General features: G+C 30.7%; 1 pseudogene; it reads right to left on the bottom strand.

The window, feature by feature from the left end:
• Positions 1-6,976: 6,976 nt before the first annotated feature.
• On the bottom strand, positions 6,977-8,967 carry LOC141718507 (L-Ala-D/L-amino acid epimerase-like; annotated as a pseudogene).
• Positions 8,968-10,731: the final 1,764 nt, after the last annotated feature.

Here is a 10,731-nt window from a genome sequence, read left to right as displayed (position 1 = left end):
CTTGAATAGATTCAATCTTTGAAATATTATTGAATATAATGAAGTTACGAGGTACTTCATTAAGTCCCGATATATATATCCACATATATATATCTCTTATACATTTCCTGGAAACCTCTGTCATGTAAAGTATGAACAGAGTTTGTAATATCCAATGAATTTTGGAAAGAAAAGAATTTTGGCATAAACCCGATATCCTGCTGATCAGGAAAAGATACTAATAAGTAACCTTTTCTACTAGTAGATGGACGAATTCCCCACTAGTCATCACCCTGGCCGTAATAGGACCTTATGTTGGACTGCCACTCAGCCACTTACGCATTTGATGGACTCCCACTGAGCCACTTACACTTTCATGGACGCCCACTGAGCCCATGTTGCTTATGCCGACTCAATAGATGGACTTACTTCCCGAACGTTGGGTAAGTAATCAATTCATTTATCAAAACAGCAACTTCTTTGTGAATATAAAATACACCACATAGCCAGATCCCTCAGGTTTTGAGCGAGTATTTAAATCCCCTTTGAAAGGAAAATCTTAAATATAAAAATGAGTTTTGGGATCCGCTCTAACTTTTAAAATCATTTTGAAGACTCGAAAACATTTTTAAGAATGTTTCGAATAATGCTGATTTAATGAAATAAATCAGTCCCGATATATTAGAAAATATCTGAATATTATTATTTAAATAATATTCCCATAAGGATAATCTCTATATAAATAATTTAAAGTAGAAGTTTTAAAACTCATACTTGAAATGAATATTAAATAACCAAAGATATACTTATACGAAAGTACTATCTTTATTTGGATAATCGAAAATAAGTTTGATTATCGAAACAACATTCTTTAATAAAATAAAGAATATTATTTAGTAAATAATCGGAGTCATAAGTCCTTGAATGAATATTCAAAGTAATATTCATTAAATAGAATAAACAGAGTCACAAGTCCTCGAATGAATATTCAAGATAATATTCATTAAATAGAATAAACAGAGTCATAAGTCCTCGAATGAATATTCAAGATAATATTCATTAAATAAAATAAACCGAGTCATAAGTCCTCGAATGAATATTCAAAGTAATATTCATTAATAAAAATAAAGTTATCGAATAAACCTTATTCAATTAATAGTTTTGAAAACTATATCTATATATATATAAATATATATATAATATACTCGGGAACATCGACTCCCGGTTTTAGAAAATGTTCGCCTTTGGGTCCCCCATACTAAGGGTATACGCAACTACTGCTTATCTCTAGCATAGGTATTATGAAATTATAAGCATTAGAATCAACAAATATCAAGATTACGAAACAGACTTGCATATAAACCATATCAGCATGCTCCAATATATCGCAAGATTTGCTAATTAACCATCATGCATCTATCACAAGATAATGCATATACATATATACATCACAACAACAGTATAACGGGTAGAAAACTTTCCTGAGCGACTGGGGGTGGTAAAAGTCCTGGGATGAGTCTGGTAACCTATAAACCACATATAAGTTGGAATTAAACCAAAGTCGCTTAAGAATCTATACTTTAACCAATTAGAACCTAACGTTCGCTTTTGCGCTTAACGATTCACTTAAGTCGCTCGAGTACCCTCGACTCCACCATTTTTAAGAAATTAACCATTAAGGCTTTTAAGGCGATTCTTTCGCGAGTACCCTACCAACTGCCTAATCCACTTTCCATAATTGTTTCATACTCCAATTAGGCATTTAATAGCCTTAACCAAGGTTTCAAAGTAAGGCGAGGGGTAATGGTTCGGTCGCAAAACGCCGTTACTTAAAACGGTCGTTTCTCCTAAACGTATATCGGATTCAAGCGAACCACATATCAAAACGAAGCTCGTAACATGAACTATCTAATCATGGAAATGGTCAAAACCTAACAGTGAGTTCTCGGGTCCTGATGTTAAGAACAAAAATAGTCTAAAGTAAATCGGGCATTACGACGACTATGTTTACGCGATTACCAAATTTAAACCATTCCAATCAATTCATAATTCAACCCACAATCACCACTACAACCAAACTTCATCCATTATTTACTACAACAGCCCCAACAACTCAATATTTCCAATTTATACTACTTCTCAATCATGAACTAAAAGCTTACTTAAGTTCATTAACTAATCATCAAGATTTACAACTCCAAAAACATTAAAAACTAACCAATCTCTAAATATTCAATAATCATGCATCTCATGAACTATACTACTCATAATAAGCTCTTAACATTCAATAACAATGCTAGGTGAAGAGATTATACCTTCCTTGTGAGTAGGAGTAAGTAATGAGCTTGAAACAACCTTGGAAAATCCTTACTAAAGCTTTATCTAAACAAAAACACAAGATCAAAATTTCAAGTTCTTGAAAAACACTATTCACTCTCTTCTTCCATGAATTATAGGAAGAGATTATGAAGGAATTTGAAGCTTAAACTTATAGGATATCTATATATATGTCAAGGAACCTTAGATAATTACCTCACTAATTAACAAGGCTTAAAACTTGAATTTGAGTTTTTCTTTCTTTGAAAAATAAAAGGGGCCGAGAGCTTCTTGTGGAAAAGATGAAGTCAACTTGTGTTTTGTGTTATGAATTGTTTTGCTTGGTTGTTTTGCCTTTTGTTTTGCTTAATTACCTTTTAACCATGGTAAATTTTGTGTGGTTTATAATCAACCAGCACTTCCTTCCCTTTAGTCATGCTTATGTCATCCTCCTATGTCATCTTCCCACACTTGTCCTCTTCTTGTTGGTGTGATGACATCATCATCACTAACCTCTTTGATTAGCTCCTAATTACTTGGCTAATGACCGCTGATCTGTTATACGGTTCGCTTAACTTTCGTTCTCGTTTATCGTTTGAGGGATCATACCCGGGATCTTATTACTTGGGTTTCCTTAACCTTTCTCAGTACATTATATTCCTTTTATGATCCTTTCTTATACTCCTTGAATTTAAATCCTTTTTATCCTGTTACCTTATACTCAATTCTTTCGGTATCTGGTGGATTTTCGGGAAAAATCAAAGTGTTCGAATTTGGATTCTGACGATCTTTACATACACTTATATACCATATAAAGTACTAATAAGATTTCAGAATTACAATAAAAGAACCTCTACAAAGTGTGGCATGAAAAGTTTTCTTATTCAGCATAATCAGCAAAAACACTATTCATAAGGGTTACAAAAAGTTAAAAATTTTGGAGTTATTACACCACCAACTCGGGAAATCAAAATTTCTCAATATTTGGAACTCCCGTATATTACCGCATATTTGTAATTTCTCTCACGAAAAGAAATTACTTATTTTTATGATACGATACTCTCTTCGCTTTTGATTTTAAAAAATATTCCTAAATTTCATTTTAGTTCTATTTCCAATTTTATAGAAAAAAACATTTTTTTTGGTTTTAGATTTTAAAATTCAACTAGTCATTCGACCGATACTTTCAACTAATTTTTTGAACCGGATTCGTATTTTATTTTTTTTAAAAAAAAATCTCAAAGATTTAACAGTATGGATATGAAGATTATATATGTTAGTGATATTTCAAAAAATTTAGAAAAAACGTATAATTTTATTTGAGATTTTAAAAGTTAACGCATCATTTTCTTGAAATTATACTAGTGTTTCATCTATGTTGATATTTCAAAATTTTTAAAAATATTTGTCGACTATAAAACCGCAAGAATATGAAAAATATATATATTTTAAAGATATTTCCAATTCCTTAGAAAAAGTAAATTTATTTGATTTGGGATTTTAAAAGTCAACAAGTCATTTGATCGGTACTTCTAACTATTACTTCATCTTGGATTGGTGATTTGAATTTAAAAACAAAGTCTTGTCGATCTAATCGTACAAATGTTAGAAATTATTTATTTAAGTGATATTTCAAACTATTTTGAAAATAATGATTTATTTAATTTGTGTTTTTTTGCGGTCAGTGAGCATTTGACTAGTATTTTATAACTAGTGTTTCATCCCAGAATGGTATTTCGATATTTTCAAAACCAGTTCTCGTCCATATAACTGTTTGGATGTGAAGATTTAAATTATTTAGTGATATTTTTAAATTTTAGAAAAAACTTAATTTGCTTGATTTGATATTTTAACAATAAATGATTCATTTGACTAGTAGTTGTATCTAGTGTTTCCTCCCAGATTGGTGTTTTAATTCTTTTTCAAAAAAGATCTCGACGATCCAACTGTATAGATGTAGAAATATTTATATTTTTGGTAATATTTCCAATTTTCTAAAAAATAAATTAATTTTGTTTTAGATTTTAACAGGCAACGAGTTCATTGACCGGTACTTCTAACTAGCATTTCATCCTGTATTTGTGTTCTGAATTTTTATAAAACAAATATCGGCAATCCAACCGTATGGGTGTGATGACTTATATTTTTAGTGATATTTCCATTTTTTTAGAAAATAATAAATTTATTTGGTTTGTGATTTTGCACGGTCAACAAGCATGTGACAAGTATTTTCAAACTCGTGTTTAATCCCCGAATGGTATTTTAGTTTTTTTTTTCAAAACTATTTCTCGATGATATAACTCTTTGGATGTTAATATCTATATATTTTAGTGATATTTCAAAATTTTAGAAAAATATTAATTTATTTGGTTTGAGATTTTAACATTTGACCATATCTAGTGTTTCATCCTGGATTGATGTTTTATTTTTTGAAAATGGATCTCGACCATCCAACCGTATCGATGTGAAAATCTTTATATTTTGGTAATATTTTCAATTTTTTACGAAAAAATAAATTAATTTGGTTTGAGATTTTAATAGTCAACGAATTAATTGACTTGTAATTTTAACTAGTGGTTCATCATGTATCTGTGTTTTGAAATTTTTATAAAAATAAACTCAACGATCCAACCATATGGATGCGAGGACTTGTTTATTTTACTTATATTTTCAAATTTTTAGAAAAAAATAAATTTATTGGATTTGGGATTTTAATAGTCAACGAGTCATTTTTCTGGAATTTATACTAGTGTTTTACCATAGATTGATGTTTTGATTTTTTTTATAAAATATATTTCTTGACAATCTAACCGTACGGATACAAAGATCTATATTTTTTTATTTTAAACTAATGTATTCATTGAATATTACATATATCAAATCTATAAATTTACTTTTTATAACAAGTTCCTAAACTCCTTGAAAACAAAGTTTTCTCTATCTGAAAAAAGTTGCTTTGTTATCATTTTCAAAAATTGTTGTACCCTTAAAGTCTTACAATATGACAAATGTATTTTTTACAATATAAATTATCGTTTTCAATAATTGTTGTACCTTTTTCTCCTTACAATATGACAAATGTATTTTTTAACCCGTTGTTTGTGACAAAGGTGAAAAAACAGAAGATCATAAATCGGCATGGATTCTTTGTAGTTTTGTCAATGATGCAGGGAAAAAAGAGGAATTGTCACTTAACCCACCTAAATTTGATTGCCACTTCGGTCTACATGAAATGGGGTAGTGACAAGATTTGTAATTTGACCCTTCTTAAAAATAGGACATCTATGGTATAATCTCCCCATAAAAGCTATATACCTCTGCACATAAAGCCCTCCCTCTCAAATATTAATTATATATATATATATATGTTTATACATACTTTTTATAGACAAAAATTTTATGAATACCACATTTTTATAGAAGACCTTGGAGACCAGGTTCTGCAATCAAATATGAAATATATTATTTTGTGAAGTATGTTCTACAAATATCACTAATTCATTAAAATTGTTGAAAATCATTTAAGTTTAATAAATATAATCTGTATGTTCTGCAATTTGAACAAATGTTCCGGAAACTTAACATGTTTCGTAAAATAAAACATTTTGTAATGTTTACATGCAACACATGTATGATTTTTAAAATTTTGAATAAAATAGTGATATTTGTAGAATATTATTTCGAAAATTATATGTTTTGCAATGTTTTTATGCAAGATTACTAGTGGTCTCCGTCGTCTCCAACAAAAACATATCTTCATTGAACTTGACAGTTTATAATCTGATCTAAACAAAAACAATAATACTAATTAGAAACTTAAAGCCACTTTATTTTTGAAGGAAAATGATTCATGAAAGGTTCCTTTTTACCTCAAAATATAAAATTAAGAATCTACTCAACCATAATCAAAATGTATTTAGAAGAAAGGGTAAAATTAAACTTCAACTGGAGAGCAAAAATGTAGCCAGTCAAGAACTAGAAATTGTTCAAAAAGTAAAAGGTATATGGAAGAGACACATCCATGAAACATTTATGTCTAACCATTCCAGAGACAGGATACATGTGTGTTCCTTGTACACGAAGAACCCAACCATACTATCAGCACCACCGCAACATATGCTATCTTCAAAATAAAATATCTGCAGAAATATTCACAGACCAGTTCTTTTTCATGAGGTGGTCAGCAGTTTAATATGGTAGGCTCAAAATGGCTGCCTATACACAGCTTAATTACAGCATATATGTGTCTAGAAAGCTCTTTAGAAATTACATCATGTCCCAAATTCGCAAGCACGGTTAATGAACTTCATGTGAAGCTCTGGTGAGACTTCAGTACATGATAAAGAGTAACAATGATAGTAGTGTTTCAAATGATTTCAATGTAGATGTATTATCAAATAATTGGTGCTGCAATAATATAATCCTATTAAAATTCAGGATATGATTGTGATGTCATATAAGGGGCTTTTCTTAAATCAAAAGAGGACTTGAGCTGATTAAACCAGCATATATATATATCTATATGACTGATATTGGTTTGTAAGCAAGGGACATGCCCTAACTTTCCAACTAAGTCCAACGCGAGGAGGTCAATCTTAAGTAAGGGATGCTAGTCGGGCTCGGCGAAGTTGTAGGCCCCATGCACATTAAGAGATTAGGAAAGAGCCGAAATGTCAACTTACTACTCAATGTTGTCCCAAAGGAGAAAAGCACCACTGCCTCTTGCATTTGTAAACGTATACGTAGGACCAGAAACTATAGTAAAAGATATGTTAAGGAGTTACCAACTAGACGGTTGCTGAAACTAAGTCTTAAATACACAAAGTGAACTGTGAATACATCATCCATACAAGGACTTGAAATGACAAGAAAACTTTACCTTCACAACCCTCAACAACTGGATCTTCTGATAGATGATGTGGTGCATCTAGGTCAATAAATATGCATAAATATTGTGTTATAAAGGTCATTATCACCCAACTAAACCAAAATACGGGTTATGTCCCACCCTGAAAGTAGGTTGTAGGGTCATTGATATCACCCCTTTTGATTAAGCTGAAAAGAAAATATTCATCCAAAATGTATTTTCTGGGGAAAATACATCAAGCAACTGTAATAGAGCTTGTTCAAAATCTTGGAATGTAAGAAAATATATTTATCAACTTACTTGAAACATCCAAGCCCTGCAGCAAGGTGACCAGCGAAGCCCATGGCAATTCTAGTCTCAACCATACCACCAATCATCAGATGCAAGCCTGATACACGTGCTAACTCAATGATTTGAAGGGCACCTAGTACCCCTAGTTTGGCGAGCTTGATGTTAATGACATCTGCTAGATTACCTTCAACTATCTTTTTTACATCAGCTAAAGAGCGACAACTTTCATCAGCGGCAACAGATACCCCATATTTTTCTTTAGCAATCCGAGTTACATGACCAAGACCTTCCCAGTAATCTTTGTGAACTAGATGCTCAAACAGAACTGGACACAACTTCATCACTGGAATAAAGTAACAATTAATATAAATTGACTTGTTAGAAAAGTAGATAATGTTAAGATCTTGTAGCAACGGATTTGATTATTCCTGATGAAATTCGAAAACTCACCATGTAACATCTCAAGAACCTGAATAGCTTCAGCAGAGGTGTAACCTTCATTAGCATCTAAGATAAACAAGCAATCTGGGTGGGCCGCGCGAATTGCTTGAAGCACTTCAATGTCTCCGTTCAAATTCTTACCCACCTTAAGCTTCAAGGTTTTGAATCCTTTTTTGCTATGCTGAGAAGCCAACTAAGCAGCTTCCAAAGAAGAAACAAATGGAATCTACGTACACATGATATCATTTTACATCAAATTAAAATTAAATAAATAAAACATACTTTAAGGTAATAGAATGATCCACAAAAAGAATAAGTGTTTCTTGAAAATAGCATCTAAATGTATGTTTTAATTAAAAAGTTGAATCACACTGGAACCCAAAAAGCAAATTCTAAAGACTCTTAAAAAGAATGATGATGAATTAGGAGATAAAATTAACAAAAATAAAGGGAAACTGAACTGTCATATCCGTGGTTACTATATTTGAAACTCCACCGAACACTTTCCACAAAGGCATGCCAATACTGTAAGAAACTGCATCAATCAGCGCCATCTCCACTCCTGCTCTAACCTTTAATTATACAATGGAAACTATAAATCAGGAATCGCAAGAACTCGAGATTTACCTTTATCAAATATCAACAAAAGAGAAAGATTTCAGCAAGTAAAATAATAATTGTCAGCAACATGAACTCGAAAACTGTATGCAATTTACAAAAGCATAGGCATGCCCGGGTAAGATCCTACCAATCTCTCCCAACAGTAAACCCAAAGTCATAGCAGGAGTATTCCTCAGAAACTCGCATATATCCGCAACCTTTGCCATAGCAAGTGGCTGATCTTCGGCAGTTATGGGTTGGAGAATAGGAGCCTCGCCCCACCCGACACTTCCATTAACCGGCTCAATCCTGATTGCCACATTACCAACTTTTTCGGTCCTTAATGTTGCACCACTAATAGGGAAAACCAATGGAACATTCAATGCTTTTCTCCCCGCCCTTTTCACGTTAACCATGAATGTCTCTACCAAATTCTTGAACCCAACATTTGTGCTCGTCACAGTGGTCTCCATTGTTTTTCCCAAATTTTTTATCACCTCCTATATGATATGATGCATACCAATTTATGATCTATATATAAAATATAGTGGAATATTTCCTTAAAAAAATACTAGTAAGATCTTATATAATATTTTTTCAGTAAAAGAGATAGCATGTATTTAAAATACTTTTTGTAATGCATATCTTTATTAGAGAATTTAATATGATGGAATTTCATAAATGAATAATCTAATGAAATATATAATTTTATTTTCTATTTGAATAAATAAGACCAATATCTTTTTACCACTGGTGCATGAATAATTTCGAAAAATGAATCCAATTTTTCGGATATTTATTATATAAAATAATATTATCTTCAAAAATGGAAACAATTTTCCTATCAAAAAATATTCCTTAGTAGATAGATTATAATTGCTAGATATTTTATATGATTTTAATCTTATATTTATGATATTTTGTAATTAATAAGATATTATTAGTTACAGTTTATTTTTATTTTTTCAAAAAAGAATAAAGAATAAATAATTTATGTAGTTACTTAAATAAGAAGGAAATTTATTGGGCATATGGATATCAGAGACGCACAAAAACCCGGTGGGCCGGACATTGATCAGGTTCCCATTATTTTTGGTTAAAATCCACGTCAATATTTGATTTTAACCGCGCCTAGCCGGGATTTCAAAAAATATCTAAACCTTCATAGGCCCTCGAGGCGGTCGATATAAGGTTTTTTCGAGCCCGAACAAGGTAGAATCGTGTGTTTTTCGCGCCCGAACCGGAACCGCCCGACTAATTTTGGACTTAATAATTTTTATTTATTATTAATATTATAATATACTATTATAAGTAAAATATAGGATAATTGGTTGGTATGGTTGGTTGGTGAGCACTTTTAAAAAATTTACCAACATGTTTTAAAAACAAATTGAGATAAAAATATTCATTATTAAATCTTAATAAATACATACATTCAACACTAGTAGAGTCCTAATTCACCAGGACAATCCTTCACCTCCCAACCTATCCTACATTATGTACATTATGTACATTAATTTATTAATTCCATCGATTGCTTCCTAACTACATTATATCACTTTTATCTATCGTGTATACACGAACAAATAATATATCTGTATTAATTTACGACCGTACAAGGTATTTAATCATATTCTAAGTAGGAGTAGTAAATATATGTAAACTTTACTACTCCAATTTAATTTAATTAATCCAATAATTTGTGAAATATTAATCAAAATAAATTTCACGGGTCACTATAATTTGAACCACCTCAAGCTCACTATTGCAATGACTTACTCTAATTACTCCAAGCGTCCATTGAACCATCATCTTTCTTTGATAAAGCATCTGTCAACTAATAGATTAAATTAAAATAATTCATTATAGAGTAATGTAGATAACTTTTATGAAGTTTATCTAAAAGGAGTGTTAGAAGTAGTGTTCTGAAATTCAGGAATGGACATGTTTTGGTTAAGGTACCTTTAAGTGATTAATCAGATAATTGGTAATTAATTAAATTGATTAGTTTGAAGTATTAATCAGAAATAATTTAATTAATTAAATAATAATATATAGTTCTATTTAAATTTTATTAATCTTTCATAAGATTTGAAAAAATAATACTACCTTCGTCCCCTCATTATATATATTTTTTTCACATGATTGACACGCATTTTAAGACAACTATAAAGTATAGTTTTGTAATTCAATTTTAATTTTTTTTCTATAAAAATTTGAACATTATAGTTTAATTT

Source organism: Apium graveolens, chromosome 4, assembly GCF_009905375.1.
Source record: "Apium graveolens cultivar Ventura chromosome 4, ASM990537v1, whole genome shotgun sequence".
Lineage (NCBI taxonomy): Eukaryota > Viridiplantae > Streptophyta > Magnoliopsida > Apiales > Apiaceae > Apium > Apium graveolens.
This window is presented reverse-complemented; position numbering and strand designations above follow the sequence as displayed.